Raw genomic sequence first — 12,534 nt, 5'->3', positions numbered from 1 at the left:
TTTCTGTAAAATGTGACAGAAGTGTTGTTGTTAGCGTCCAAGCGGAAGCCTACAGATGTCGGCAGATAATACATTTCACACTGATATCGGTGAGCCCTGTTAACTTGTGCGAGTTGGGGTCCACAAAATGGAACCATGAGTTACAGTGAGGAAAATAAGAATTTGAACACCCTGTGATTTTGCAAGTTCTCCCACTTAGAAATCATGGAGGGGTCTGAAATTTTCATCTTAGGTGCATGTCCACTGTGAGAGACATAATCAAAAAAAAAATCCGGAAATCACAATGTATGATTTTTTTTTTTTTTTTTTTTTTTTTTTTTAATTTGTATGTTACTGCTGCAAATAAGAATTTGAACACCCGTGAAAATCAATGTTAATATTTGGTACAGTAGCCTTTGTTTGCAAATACAGGGTCATGGTTCCTGTAGTTTTTCACCAGGTTTCCACACACTGCAGCAGGGATTTTGGTCCACTCCTCCATACAGATCTTCTCTAGATCTTTCAGGTTTGGCGTTTCAGCTCCCTCCTAAGATTTTCTATTGAGTTCCAGTCTGGAGACTGTCCAGGCCACTCCAGGACCTTGAAATGCTTCTTACAGAGCCCCTCCTTAGTTGTCCTGGCTGTGTGTTTGGGGTCATTGTCATGCTGGAAGACCCAGCCATGACCCATCTTCAATGCTCTTACTGAGGGAAGGTGGTTGTTTGCCAAAATCTCACAATACATGACCCCATCCATCCTCCCTTCAATACGGTGCGGTCGTCCTGTCCCCTTTGCAGAAGAGCACCCCCAGAGTATGATGTTTCCACCCCCATGCTTCACGGTTGGGATGGTTTTCTTGGGGTTGTTCTCATCCTCTAAACATGGTAAGTGGAGTTGATTTCAAAAAGCTCTATTCTGGTTTCATCTGACCACATGACCTTCTCCCATGACTCCTCTGGATCATCCAGATGGTCACTGGTGAACTTCAAACGGGCCTGGACATGTGCTGGCTTGAGCAGGGGGACCTTGCTGCCCTGCAGGATTTTAAACCATGACAGCATCATGTGTTACTAATGTAATCTTTGTGACTGTGGTCCCAGCTCTCTTCAGGTCATTAACCAGGTCCTCCTGTGTAGTTCTGAGCTTTCTCAGAATCATCCTTACCCCACAAAGTGAGATCTTGCATGGAATCCAAAACCGAGGGAGATTGACAGTCATCTTGTGTTTCTTCCACTTTCTAATAAATAATCATAACAGTTGTCGTCTTCTAGCAAGCTGCTTGCCTGTTGTCCTGTAGTCCATCCCAGCCTTGTGCAGGTCTAGTTTTGTCCCTGGTGTCCTTAGACAGCTCTTTGGTCTTGGCTATGGTGGACACGTTGGAGTGTGATTGTGTGAACAGGTGTCTTTTATACAGGTAACAAGTTCAAACAGGTGCAGTTAATACAGGTAAAGAGTGCAGAATAAGTGGGCTTCTTAAAGAAAACTTAACAGGTCTGTGTGAGCCAGAATTCTTGCTGGTTGGTAGGTGTTCAAATACTTATTTGCAGCAGTAACATACAAATAAACTATTAAAAAAATCATACATTGTGATTTCTGGATTTCTTTTTTTTTTTTTAAGATTGTCTCTCACAGTGGACATGCACCTAAAATGAAAATTTCAGACCCCCCCCCCCCCCCCCATGATTTCTAAGTGGGAGATCTTGCAAAACCGCAAACTTATTTTCCTCACTATCTAAAACCATGAGTTAATGAAGTTGACCAAAAAACTTAAAATCAGCTCACCTTGCCATATGATAATAATTTGACCATTTGAAGTGTCATTCTTTCGTGGATGGTGATGATTTCTTCATCTGGAGTGGGTTCAAGATCTTTTTCTTCCTCCTCCATCTGCTGCAGGTCAGCGTTGAGAACTCTGTCAGGGCGGACAATTTCTGACGTTTCAAAGCCGTGTGTGGCGGGGGCATGTGTAGCGTGTATGAATTCTAGCCCAATCTGAACCGGCAGCAAGGATCTAAAGTGTCACATCGAAACACTTCAAATCATCAGGTATCTTCCAGAATTATCCAAACTGACGACTCCTACCAATAAAGGTCTAATCAAAATGGACTTTTACAGTGGCCTAAATTTTCTGGGTCCACAACTTGACTGAGTAAAGCTGAATCGCGACTTGTGCGTGAGTGAGATAACGGGGCTCACCTGTAGTGAGACAAAAAGCTCAGATGACGATGATCTCTTCCAGTGTGAGGGAGCGTCAGCTATGACACTGTGGCCATGTGGCACAGTTCTCCAGGTGTGATCCAGCATGCAGGTGTCTGTGATCAGGATCCCAGGGTCTGGATTAAGCCAAGGACTTGCCCACATTTCTCCTCACCAAGGAAGCTTCCATGTTTCACCTGGCCAGAGACACGCCCACAGTTAGACTGGCCAAGGGCACGTCCCAATTTCACTTGGCCAACTTCATCTCATAACCCAATTAGCAATGAAACAGTACCTCCAGACAACTGCTAACCTTTGTTAAACAACATATTTCAATTAATAATCAAGATTTCAGTTACATAAAAAACACAATCTAACCACAGCAAACAGTTAGTCTAAAGATTTTCAGTCACTTTTTGAGGGTATCTTTAAAAATATTAAAGTGAGTGATTTTATAAATCAACCTATAAAATGAGCAAATGAAGGAAGGCAACTCATAGCTGAGCATCTTCCATTGGAAATCACGCCCCCTAGAGGTTACATGGTGTGCCTCCTCATTTAGTTTTGCTGACCTCAGTTCCTATTTGATGGCTTCACCACTAAATTCAATTTGTTAATCAAAGATTGGGGGGAAAAGGATTGGAAAAAAACTGGTGTGTGAAATTTTATTGGGTTTTTTTTTTTTTCTTTCCATACATTCCACTTCGGTCTGGTTGAAATGGGCATCACTGAGCTGTGCTTCAAGGCATCCAGTGGTACCAGATTTTGAAAATTGGGCATACAGTTCAAAAGTTCCATTTGTGAACCCACCTCCGTTTGACCCGTTTGTGGTGGTAGACGGTCTCCAGTCAGGGTACCAAATTTCACAACTTTATCAATATATTTATGGTGTTGACATGATGGACAGATGGAACGATGGTTGCACTGATGGGTGGAGTTTCTTTCGTTTGGTGGGTGATTAAAAAAAAGCCTTAATTTAAAGTGATTATTAATGCAGAGCTTCCTAATCGTGTGATCACATACAGCAGATAACCACAACAAAGCATGAATATAAAAATAGTTTTTTACAATTATTCCATTCGCACAGACAAACATCATCATTATAACAAATATTTGAAAAATCAAGCAAAACATGTTTGTGCACATTTACATGTCACGCAGCTGTGAAGTGTTTTAACGAGTCAGGGCGGCAGTGCAGCACTTTGTGGCCCTGCAACCTGAAACACATCACTTCCAGATTTTTAAGATTCTTATAACCTCCACCAATGAAGTTGAAGGAGGTTATGTTTTCACCCTGTTTGTTCGTTTGTGAACAGCCTGGAGCCCATAATTTTTCATAAATCGTTATGAATTTTTTTACTGAAGAGTCATATCCTGATACGCAAGAACTGATTCAGTTTTCAAGGTCAAAGTGAGGAAAATTGTAAAAATCCCTATACTATCCTTAAACTGAATGAATTCATAACTGTCAAGAGATAGAATCTTTTTCATATTTCAAAATGTGAAAAATATATTTTCATATATTCATACATTATGTAGGTTGGTGTCCTTTATTGACTAACAAACTTTGATCCAGATCTGATCCAGATTACAGATTTTCAGTCCTCATTTTCAATCAATTCAATCAATCAATTTTATTTATATAGCGCCAAATCACAACAAACAGTTGCCCCAAGGCGCTTTATATTGTAAGGCAAGGCCATACAATAATTACGTAAAAACCCCAATGGTCAAAACGACCCCCTGTGAGCAAGCACTTGGCGACAGTGGGAAGGAAAAACTCCCTTTTAACAGGAAGAAACCTCCAGCAGAACCAGGCTCAGGGAGGGGCAGTCTTCTGCTGGGAGTGGTTGGGGCTGAGGGAGAGAACCAGGAAAAAGACATGCTGTGGAGGGGAGCAGAGATCAATCACTAATGATTAAATGCAGAGTGGTGCATACAGAGCAAAAAGAGAAAGAAACACTCAGTGCATCATGGGAACCCCCCAGCAGTCTAAGTCTATAGCAGCATAACTAAGGGATGGTTCATGGTCACCTGATCCAGCCCTAACTATAAGCTTTAGCAAAAAGGAAAGTTTTAAGCCTTATCTTAAAAGTAGAGAGGGTGTCTGTCTCCCTGATCCGAATTGGAAGCTGGTTCCACAGGAGAGGAGCCTGAAAGCTGAAGGCTCTGCCTCCCATTCTACTCTTACAAACCCTAGGAACCACAAGTAAGCCTGCAGTCTTAGAGCGAAGCGCTCTATTGGGGTGATATGGTACTATGAGGTCCCTAAGATAAGATGGGACCTGATTATTCAAAACCTTATAAGTAAGAAGAATTTTAAATTCTATTCTAGAATTAACAGGAAGCCAATGAAGAGAGGCCAATATGGGTGAGATATGCTCTCTCCTTCTAGTCCCCGTCAGTACTCTAGCTGCAGCATTTTGAATTAACTGAAGGCTTTTCAGAGAACTTTTAGGACAACCTGATAATGATGAATTACAATAGTCCAGCCTAGAGGAAATAAATGCATGAATTAGTTTTTCATCATCACTCTGAGACAAGACCTTTCTAATTTTAGAGATATTGCGTAAATGCAAAAAAGCAGTCTTACATATTTGTTTAATATGCGCTTTGAATGACATATCCTGATCAAAAATGACTCCAAGATTTCTCACAGTATTACTAGAGGTCAGGGTAATGCCATCCAGAGTAAGGACCTGGTTAGACACCATGTTTCTAAGATTTGTGGGGCCAAGTACAATAACTTCAGTTTTATGAGTTTAAAAGCAGGAAATTAGAGGTCATCCATGTCCTTATGTCTGTAAGACAATCCTGCAGTTTAGCTAATTGGTGTGTGTCCTCCGGCTTCATGGATAGATAAAGCTGGGTATCATCTGCGTAACAATGAAAATTTAAGCAATGCCGTCTAATAATACTGCCTAAGGGAAGCATGTATAAAGTGAATAAAATTGGTCCTAGCACAGAACCTTGTGGAACTCCATAATTAACCTTAGTCTGTGAAGAAGATTCCCCATTTACATGAACAAATTGTAATCTATTAGATAAATATGATTCAAACCACCGCAGCGCAGTGCCTTTAATACCTATGGCATGCTCTAATCTCTGTAATAAAATTTTATGGTCAACAGTATCAAAAGCAGCACTGAGGTCTAACAGAACAAGCACAGAGATGAGTCCACTGTCCGAGGCCATAAGAAGATCATTTGTAACCTTCACTAATGCTGTTTCTGTACTATGATGAATTCTAAAACCTGACTGAAACTCTTCAAATAGACCATTCCTCTGCAGATGATCAGTTAGCTGTTTTACAACTACCCTTTCAAGAATTTTTGAGAGAAAAGGAAGGTTGGAGATTGGCCTATAATTAGCTAAGATAGCTGGGTCAAGTGATGGCTTTTTAAGTAATGGTTTAATTACTGCCACCTTAAAAGCCTGTGGTACATAGCCAACTAATAAAGATAGATTGATCATATTTAAGATCGAAGCATTAAATAATGGTAGGGCTTCCTTAAGCAGCCTGATAGGAATGGGGTCTAATAGACATGTTGATGGTTTGGATGAAGTAACTAATGAAAATATCTCAGACAGAACAATGTGAGAGAAAGAGTCTAACCAAATACTGGCATCACTGAAAGCAGCCAAAGATAACGATACGTCTTTGGGATGGTTGAGTAATTTTTTCTCTAATAGTTAAAATTTTATTAGCAAAGAAAGTCATGAAGTCATTACTAGTTAAAGGAATACTCAGCTCAATAGAGCTCTGACTCATTGTCAGCCTGGCTACAGTGCTGAAAAGAAACCTGGGGTTGTTCTTATTTTCTTCAATTAGTGATGAGTAGTAAGATGTCCTAGCTTTACGGAGGGCTTTTTTATAGAGCAACAGACTCTTTTTCCAGGCTAAGTGAAGATCTTCTAAATTAGTGAGACGCCATTTCCTCTCCAACTTACGGGTTATCTGCTTTAAGCTGCGAGTTTGAGAGTTATACCACGGAGTCAGGCACTTCTGATTTAAAGCTCTCTTTTTCAGAGGAGCTACAGCATCCAAAGTTGTCTTCAATGAGGATGTAAAACTATTGATGAGATACTCTATCTCACTTACAGAGTTTAGGTAGCTACTTTGCACTGTGTTGGTATATGGCATTAGAGAACATAAAGAAGGAATCATATCCTTAAACCTAGTTACAGCGCTTTCTGAAAGACTTCTAGTGTAATGAAACTTATTCCCCACTGCTGGGTAGTCCATCAGAGTAAATGTTAAGAAATGATCAGACAGAAGGGAGTTTTCAGGGAATACTGTTAAGTCTTCAATTTCCATACCATAAGCAGTGGTGTCAAAAGTACACACATTTGTTACTTAAGTAGAAGTATAGATACTGCAGTTTAAAAACACTCTGGTAAAAGTTGAAGTATCAACTTGACCTCTTTACTCAAGTAAAAGTGAAAAAGTATGTGCTCCAAAACCTACTTAAAGTATAAAAGTATAAAGTAACCTTAAAAAAAAAAAAAAAAAAAAAAGGTAGATGCCACTATATGAATTGAAAGCTTCATTTAAAAACTGATTTGTTCTACATGTGGCCCAAGACCAAAAACCCCAAATTACCCCCCAACACCACCTGCACGAAAATGTTTCGATTCTAGAAGCTCTGAAATGCAATCTGGGACTATTCCAGACAATAAACTGCAGTGAGTGCAGCATCCATTTAGTGAGGAAAAAAAAAACTTTCCTTATTCAGATTCATTCCAGTAGTATTCTGCTCTTACTAGGATGTAGCAGTTTTCTAGTTTGGCAGAAAGTTCTGGAGTAAATCACTGAAGAATTTAACACATTGACAATACGGTTTGACCGAAACAAACTGTCATTAAACTTAAATAAAACAGGGATGAAATGGAGGTGTAAGAGTCACTAGGTGTTCACAGGAAACACTTATTTATTTCTGTATGTATGTATGTTCATTGTTAGTTGCTTTTATATTTTATTTTCTGTTGTTTCTATTCAGGTTCTTTTTGTCTCTTTCTCTGAAATTGTATATAATAATTATCATTAGACTATTAATATATAAACAAAAATAAATTTAAGAAATATTACAATTTGAAAACAAATGCACCCGAACGTGAAGACAGCTGGAACTGCTTCATGCTAACTTTTAACATTGAAAATGCCATAGACATGCTAATGCGTTAGCGTCGCTCCCGTTTTTAAGTTATAAAATACATCTATCAACTGTTTCAGAAGACCATAACAGGTCGGTTTAACATAGAAAAGGTAAATAATACTCACAGAAGTATGCTCTTTAGCGGGGGAAAATTAAGCAAAAGAAAGAATAAACGAAACAATAGGTCGAAGCATTGCTTCAATCTGTGAACCACTGCTTCGATTGGTTCAAAATCCATTCCTTTATCTTCATTGATCCATGTTTCTGATATAGCAATTATGTTAATTTTTTTTTTAAATTGACTTAAATATTCTTTAATGTTGTTGAAGTTTGCATACAGACTTCTGCTGTTGAAATGGATTATTGATAATTTGTTATCTGTTTTAATGATCCGATTAAACTGTTCATCTGTATAATAGCAACAACTGTCATTAATATTTGAGAAGAAATTATTGTCCGGGTCTATATCGTGCTCCAGGTCCAGTACATTGTGGTCTGTGTATTTAAATGTTCTCAGTTCTAGTTTTCCATGATCAGCAATCCTTTGAGTTATATCCTTCTTGTCTCCAGATGTAGATGATGTAGTAGATGAATAGGTTCCTCTGGTCTGTGTCATGGTGTTGTGATGTGTTTGTGTCCTCATACCTTATTGGTTGTATTTGTCCAGTTCCTCGATGTTCCTGATTACCATAATCTTCGCTTGTTCTGGTGTTCAGTTTGATGAATGTTTTGCAGTTGGATGTCCATGTCTGTTGAATTTTTCCCTGCTTTTTTAAGAGACGAGTTTTCCTGACGATGTCTGCGTTTCTTTTGGTCAGATGTTCATTGATGAATACGTTTGTTCCTTTGAGTTTCTGTCCCTGTTTTAACAATGCCATTTTATGTTTTCTGTTGACAAACCTCATTATAACAGCTCGCTTGTCTCCATCCTCTCTCCTGGGCAGGGGGTGGCACGCTTCAATGTTATTACAGTCCATTTGAATATCTTTAGATTGCAGGAAGTCAGCCACCTGTTGTTCCACTGAGCTGGCCTCCTGCTCACTGGCCTCCCCTCCGCTGTCTTCTGACACCGCCCGTGCATAGGATCGAGGTTTAATATGAATTCCTGTAATAATAACGTCGTTCATCCTTGTGTACTGTTCCAACTCCGCAACACGGTTCTCCAGGTACACCAGATGCCGGTCTTTCTCGGCATTCTGGATCCGGAGAGCCTTCACTTCTTCCACCAGCTCCATAATGGATTTCTGCTGCATTTTAACAACAGAGATTTCCACAGACAAAAAGTCCAGGGACTTCTTGATATCGTCTCCCTCCTCCGCCGTCAGTGCCTTCTTCGGACCCATGGTCAGATAACTCCGCGCTGGCACCTCGGTAAAGCCGCGCCGGTGGATGTGCGCTGAGGCGTTAGTGCGCTGAAGCCAAGAGTAACGAGGCTGTTTGTTTTAAAAATGTAAGGAATAGAAAGTACAGATACTTGTGTGAAAATGTAATAAGTAGAAGTCAGAAGTAGGCAGAAAAATAAGTAATGGAGTAAAGTATAGATACCTAAAAAGTGTACTTAAGTACAGTAACGAAGTATTTGTACTTCGTTACTTGACACCTCTGACCATAAGTCAGAACAAGATCTAAGATATGATTAAAGTGGTGGGTGGACTCATTTACATTTTGAACAAAGCCAGTTGAGTCTAATAATAGATTAAATGCAGTGTTGAGGCTGTCATTCTCAGCATCTGTGTGGATGTTAAAATCGCCCACTATAATTATCTTATCTGAGCTAAGCACTAAGTCAGACAAAAGTTCTGAAAATTCACAAACTCACAGTAACGACCAGGAGGACGATAGATAACAACAAATAAAACTGGTTGTTGGGACTTCCGATTTGGATGGACAAGACTAAGAGTCAAGCTTTCAAATGAATTAAAGCTCTGTCTGGGTTTTTGATTAATTAATAAGCTGGAATGGAAGATTGCTGCTAATCCTCCGCCTCGGCCCGTGCTACGAGCGTTCTGGCAGTTAGTGTGACTCGGGGGTGTTGACTCATTTAAACTAACATATTCATCCTGCTGTAACCAGGTTTCTGTAAGGCAGAATAAATCAATATGTTGATCAATTATTATATCATTTACCAACAGGGACTTAGAAGAGAGAGACCTAATGTTTAATAGACCACATTTAACTGTTTTAGTCTGTGGTGCAGTTGAAGGTGCCATATTATTTTTTTCTTTTTGAATTTTTATGCTTAAATAGATTTTTGCTGGTTATTGGTGGTCTGGGAGCAGACACCGTCTCTACGGGGATGGGGTAATGAGGGGATGGCAGGGGGAGAGAAGCTGCAGAGAGGTGTGTAAGACTACAACTCTGCTTCCTGGTCCCAACCCTGGATAGTCACGGTTTGGAGGATTTAAGAAAATTGGCCAGATTTCTAGAAATGAGAGCTGCTCCATCCAAAGTGGGATGGATGCCGTCTCTCCTAACAAGACCAGGTTTTCCCCAGAAGCTTTGCCAATTATCTATGAAGCCCACGTCATTTTTTGGACACCACTCAGACAGCCAGCAATTCAAGGAGAACATGCGGCTAAACATGTCACTCCCAGTCCAATTGGGGAGGGGCCCAGAGAAAACTACAGAGTCCGACATTGTTTTTGCAAAGTTACACACCGATTCAATGTTAATTTTAGTGACCTCCGATTGGCGTAACCGGGTGTCATTACTGCCGACGTGAATTACAATCTTACCAAATTTACGCTTAGCCTTAGCCAGCAGTTTCAAATTTCCTTCAATGTCGCCTGCTCTGGCCCCTGGAAGACAATTGACTATGGTTGCTGGTGTCGCTAACTTCACATTTCTCAAAACAGAGTCACCAATAACCAGAGTTTGATCCTCGGTGGGTGTGTCACCGAGTGGGGAAAAACGGTTAGAAATGTGAACGGGTTGGCGGTGTACACAGGGCTTCTGTTTAGGGCTACGCTTCCTCCTCAGTCACCCAGTCGGCCTGCTTTCCCGGCTGCTCGGGATCTGCCAGAGGGAAACTAACGGCGGCTAAGCTACCTTGGTCCGCACTGACTACAGGGGCCTGGCTAGCTGTAGAATTTTCCACGGTGCAGAGCCGAGTCTCCAATTCGCCCAGCCTGGCCTCCAAAGCTACGAATAAGCTACACTTATTACAAGTACCATTACTGCTAAAGGACGCCGAGGAATAACTAAACATTTCACACCCAGAGCAGAAAAGTGCGGGAGAGACAGGAGAAGCCGCCATGCTAAACCGGCTAAGAGCTAGTAGCTGTGCTAAGCTAGCGGATTCCTAAAAACACACAAAGTGAATAATGTGTAAATAATTTAGAGGTGATTCAGCAGAGGGAGTGCTTTAGTTAAGGCACGTGAAGATTACACTGTGAAACAAATCGTTATCTAGTTAACTAGATCAATCTAACTGCGCAGATTAAACAGCTAACAGATACAGCAAAACACCGCTGTGCTCCGGAACAGGAAGTGATACAATACCGCAGTGAGAGCCAACCACCAGTAGAGGCAAGCAAGAGCCAAAAGAAGATTTTCCTTGAAACGTTCCCGTTTGAATCCAGTTATTCCACTTCCAGTGGAGGAGGAGGCTGAAGATCATGGTTGTTGCCATTATTGAAGTAAATACCTCACCGAGATCAGACTGGCAACAGACACCAATTAAAATTGTGGGCGTGATTCTTTAAACTGATGGTTTTTGCCTGCAGGCCCAGCGATGATACTCATGTGGCTGGATATGCAGTTGTAAATGATCGGGAAGTGCTAAACACAGGAGCTTTTCTGCTGGTACGTCAGCACGAGCACCAGAGTTCTGTGTTCTCACTAGAGCCTGTGTTGGCTGCAGGGAAGACGGCAAACATTTACACTTATTCCTGGTATATATTTCATGTTGCTCATGCCTTTGGCCAGCTGTATGCTTCCTTGACATTAGCATACAGCAGGTCTGTAGTCACGCCAACTAACTGCTTGAAACTGGGAAGGGATGTTCAAAGGGTAACATGGTTAAAATCACCAGTTGGCAATGGAGCCTTAACTTCTTTCCACACTACATGTGGATCCAAAAGATGTTTCATGATGTCACGGCAATGCAAGACAGCGCTAACATTCATGATAGAACTATTTGCAGAGGGTGTGCACGTGGCTACGGGTCTGAGGGATGTGAAGGAGATCATTTGTTTGCAATGAACTTCTTCACAATGGTTTGTGCCAGGTATCACAAAAGCTGCACAGACACTTGTAGATAGACGCATGACATGCCAACAAAACAGAAAAAGTATGATCACTTGGAACCACCATCCTCCTCCTTTTATAAACAGACTTTGTACGTATGCCAAATTGGCAAGGCTATAAACACCTGTTGGTAACTGTAGATTGTTGTTGTTGTCGTCCATTCAGCTGCTCCCATTTTGTGTTTGGAGTCGCCACAGTGGATACAGCCAGATCCACATCCGTATTTGGCACAAGTTTTACGCCGGGTGCCCTTCCTGACACACCTGGAGAAACACACACAGACGCTGGTGTTCCAAAGAAGTCTCCTGTCCAAGTACTAACCAGGGTCCTGCACTGTTTACCTTCTGAGATCTGTTGTGATCAGGCTGACCCAGAGCAGACTGGCTGCTATTGGTAACTGTTGATCATTTTTCAAATTATTGTATAATGTTCATTTAACAGGGACGATGCATAAAGAAATGTGATGCATATAAGGCATCTAGCTTCAAATATACTTTTTCAAATATACTAGAAAATAATACAATGCAATGATACAAATACAATGATGAATACAGTAAATAAGTACCATGAATAAATAAGCACACCTGTGAAGTACAGATTGAAACAAGTTAAATTTAACTTTAAACATTGGTAAAGTGCTATTGTATTGAAAATGACTTGAGAGAAATTAATTCATTAATGTTCACATTTCAGCTGCTGCTTGAGCCATTGTCTTACTTTCAGACTAAACCTCTGTTTGGGATTTGGGACTCTGTTTGGGATTTAGTTCTGATGGTAAAGAATTCCATAGGTGTGTATCTTGTAAATATACATATAAGTTGAGAGACGTTAACCAGACAGGACAAAAGACAGACCGGGTGTTGGTGTTTGTGTTCTTATTCTGTGTCTAAAGCATTCTCTGACTGCGTATTCACGGCTGAATGTTAAATGCTTAAGTGTGTGCTGTTGTACCTGC

General features: G+C 40.7%; 1 protein-coding gene across 1 annotated transcript in view; it reads left to right on the top strand.

Annotated features, from left to right (window-relative positions):
• Positions 1-12,534, top strand: part of slc25a48 (solute carrier family 25 member 48) — a 59,083-nt gene that overhangs the window by 35,296 nt on the left and 11,253 nt on the right. The gene's annotated exons all lie outside the window — the stretch shown is intronic.

The sequence above is a fragment of the Thalassophryne amazonica genome, chromosome 11, assembly GCF_902500255.1.
Source record: "Thalassophryne amazonica chromosome 11, fThaAma1.1, whole genome shotgun sequence".
Lineage (NCBI taxonomy): Eukaryota > Metazoa > Chordata > Actinopteri > Batrachoidiformes > Batrachoididae > Thalassophryne > Thalassophryne amazonica.
This window is presented reverse-complemented; position numbering and strand designations above follow the sequence as displayed.